This window comes from Rhincodon typus, chromosome 17 (genome assembly GCF_021869965.1).
Source record: "Rhincodon typus isolate 14 chromosome 17, sRhiTyp1.1, whole genome shotgun sequence".
Classification (NCBI taxonomy): Eukaryota; Metazoa; Chordata; class Chondrichthyes; order Orectolobiformes; family Rhincodontidae; genus Rhincodon; species Rhincodon typus.
The window spans coordinates 4,569,735-4,573,868 of record NC_063348.1 but is presented as its reverse complement, the minus strand read 5'-3'; positions in this window follow the sequence as shown (position 1 = coordinate 4,573,868).

Genomic DNA, 4,134 nt, shown 5'->3' with positions numbered 1-4,134 from the left:
GTCGAGAATGACATGGTGTAGAATGCGGACCTTCACGAAAAGGTTCAACCACTGTCAGTTCTTTGCTTGTAATTGATGGCTTTTGATTGATTTTACCTAGGACTGAGAATTCTAAAATTATGCATTCGATATACATAAAGAAGTTTAAGCAGAGTACATATATGTTTGGCATTCAAAGTGAATAGTGGAGTTCATCAAATAAATAACAAGAATTATCCACAAATTTTTTTTGGAGGGTGGGGGCACACGTTTTGTGGGAAGCACTTTAGTCAAGTTGATAATTAATGTTAAGTAAACTGGGTTAGATATTATTTCTAATCATCTCTATATGTATCCTAATTTATTGATTCCAATGTTTATACTTACCTATGCACTCACACTTGGGTCTATTGTATCCTACATATCATCTGGAATAATGAATGTGATACATTTGATTTGATTTATTATTGTCACTTGTGCGGAGATACGGTGAAAAGTTTTGTTTTATAAGAGTCTCGGAGACATACAGCATGGAAACAAACCGTTCAGACCAACTAGTCCACGCCAACCATGATCCTAAACTTAACTAGTCCCACCTGCCTGCGCTTGGCCCATATCTCTCCAAACCTTACCTATTGATGAATTTATCCAAATGTCTTTTAAACATTGTATCTGTACATGCATCCACGACTTTCTCTGGCATTTCATTCCACACATGAACCACTCTCTGTGTAAAAATGTTGCCCGTCATTTCCTTTTTAAATCTTTCTCCTCTCACCTTAAAAATATAACCCTTACCTTTGAACTTCCCCACCCTAAGGAAAAGAACCTTGTCATTCACATTGTCTGTGATCCTCATGATTTTATAAACCTAAATAATGTCACCCCTCAACCTCCTATCCTCCAGTAAAGAATCTCTCATCCTTTCCAATCTATTTTATATCTCAAACACTCCATTCCCTGCAACATCCTGGTGATTTTTTTCTAAACCCTCTCCAGTTTAATAATATCCTTCCTATAACAGGGTGACCAGAACTGCACACAGTACTCCAGAAGAGGCCTCACCAACGTCCTGTACAACTTCAACATGACGTCCTAACTCCTTTACTCAAAGGTCTGAGCAATGAAGGCAAGCATGCTAAATGCCTTCCTTACCACCATGTCTACCTGTGACGCACATTTCAAAGAATTATGTACCTGAACTCCTAGGTCTCTCTGTTGTACAACACTACCCAGGGCCCTACTATTAACTATATAAGTCGTGTCCTTGTATTTCCAAACTGCAACACCTCACACTTATCCAAATTAAACTCCATCTGCCACTCCTCAGTTGATCAAGATCTCTTTGGAATCTTAGATAACCTTTTTCACTGTCCACTACACCGCAAGTTTTGATGTCATCTGCAAACTTATTAATGCCTCCTATTTTTTCATCCAAATCATTTATATAAATGACAAAACAAAGTTGACCCCCAATCCCTGCAGAACATTGCTGCTTGTTAGCCTCCAGTCCATAAAAACAGCCCTCCAACATTACTCTGTGTCTCCTACCATAAAGCCAATTTTGTGTGCTAACCAGGCAAATTATATCACATCGGGTAATGGAACAGAATGCAGAATATGGTGTTACAGCTACAGAGAAAGAGCAGGGAAAGATCAACTCTCATGTAATGTAGGTCTGTTCGTAAGTCTGAATGCAGCAGGGAAGAAGCTGTTCTTGAATCTCTTGGTATGTGTTTTCAAAGTGCAGTGTTATAACTTTGTCGTACTCAAAATGAAATCTTCAAAGTTCTGATTAGAATTTGCAAGAAGCATCTGTAATGCAACTGTTAACATGGTTTACCAACACAGCACTGGGAGCATGTAAATGCTTCTGTCCTCTTTGTTGCTCTTCAATGAATGAAAGTTGAAATTGCATTGAGATTTTCTATGTAAAGATTTTTTATTCCAAACAGTTTTCCAGTTCATAGTTTGGAAACCTGGCCCATACAACACTAGATCTGTAGCTAATATGCAATCTCTAGGAATTCACAGCTGACTTGCTAATCATTACACTGATGTAAGCACAGTATTCCAGCTCAATGTTGAAGATTGACCAATATTGTTCATGGATAGGATCAGTCACGGGATGTTGGAATCTTCCTGCATGCTCCTGCATGCCTTGGTTAGTCAAGTGAGAGGTAGCTGACCAGCATTCTGCACAGGTAACTTCATGGTAGCCTACTGTGTGCACATGTATGATTAGTGTTGCATTTTGACAGGCTGTTCCTAAGCTCTCTGGACTTGGGGCACATGTTGTATATCCTTCTGGAGTACAGTACTTCAGGGTGAGGCAACAGAAATTACTTGTGTGAACATTTCTATAACGTGGCTTGGAGATTTTCAAGTGTACATAATTGGTAGATCAATCAACATATTAAGTAAAAATATAAGAAAATAGAATTTACCAACAACCCTGAATGTTCATGTAACAAATGCGTGGTTAGGGAGCATACAGGGTGGTCGTGGTGGCCCTGTCCACGAGTTGGAAAATTAGGGGAAAACCTGCCTGACACGATTAGGGAATCTCCAATCACATGGAAACTTAGCCTGGCAATTAAGTGTCTGCAGTTGGTGCTATCATCTCTGTTATAGATGAGAGGCCATTCACTACCACCAACCCCTTCCATGAGTTGCAGAGCAATCAGAGGGCCAGCAGCTCTACTGGAGGGAGGTTACCATTGTGGCCAATAAAGGAGGCTCCAGAGGGGAAATGGTTGATTCCACTGTCCAGGGCCAATCAGACAGTCCCCGGAATAGGGTGCACGGTTGTTCTTTTTATCTCCTTCATGTTTGAACTGAGGACTTTAAAAAGAATACTACTTTAAACCAAGGAAACTGTGAAAAGAAATGGCTGCAGTTTTGAAAATCATGTTTACTGGATCTCACTGTGAATTGTATAAAATGTTGCTTTCCCCGAGAACATTGAGACCAAAAAGCAGAAACCACGGAGTCAATGGGTTCTGAACGAAAGGAAAATTGCTTAACAAGAACATTGTGATTGATTCCTGACCAGCCGGCTATGGCTTGTGTGGATTCAAAGCCACAAAGGACCACCTGACCTGCAAAGAGAAAGCAAAAATCTCTCCATATGCCTCGCACTCCTGTGTGAAGGTAGGAGAGAGCCTTCAGGTACATCTGGCTGTCTCCCATTCAACTTTCCTGCAAATCCCCAGTTGAAGGAGGAATAAAATGCCCTGAAAGACCGTGAAAGGATGAACTCTCGACCAGTAAATGAAAGAGCAAATTGGCGTGCAAACAACCTTGTGTCAACAGCAAAGAACTGAAAGGAATTGAGAGGAAAAGAAAGAAAATAGCTAATTGAATTCTGTGACTGGTGCTATCGAACTGTCTTTCCTGAATTTTTTTGCTTTCCCTACCTTTAATATCCATGTCTTGTCTGTCTTTGTTGTCTAATTGTGAAGGGGGGCGTTATAAGAAGGGGTAGAAATAAAATTATGGAGTTATAAGCTCGCAATTAATATTTCCTACTTGCCATTGGTTAAAGAAAGTTTGTTCGTAGCAAACAGTTTCCTTCAAATACAGAATTCTGCTCTGGTTTTCTATTAACCTGAATTCAAAGTGGAGACTTTGGATAGTTTGAGCGGAGTTTTTCATATTTGTGATGACTGTAGGAATAGTGGGGCTTGATTTCCAGTGCGTTATCCTAAGTGAGTCATAACAAGAGGTAGATGGATTACTAATTAACAAAGGAGTCACAGGTTATTTGTGGTAGGCAGGAATGCAGAGTTGAAGCCACAAACAGATCATCCATGATCAAATTAAATGGCAGAGCAGGCAAGGGAGGTCAAATGGCATGCTTGTAATTTCTATGTTTGTATGAAGGCATTCAGTACAACTGGTATTATACTCTGAATCCACCCACTCTAAGACCCTTTAAAATTCAAGAATTTGAAGCTTTCAGTCATTTCAATCGATCAGAATATAATGAGTCACTGTTTTGGTATGATGCTTCCTGTTTTCCTTATTCCTCCGCCTCCATGCGATGGCAGATTCAGTTCTGGCTGTGAGTTTTTGATGTATCACCTTGCACAAACCACAAGCCTTTGAGGAATTAACATTTTTCATTCCTTCAGTGACGCATTGCGAGAGATT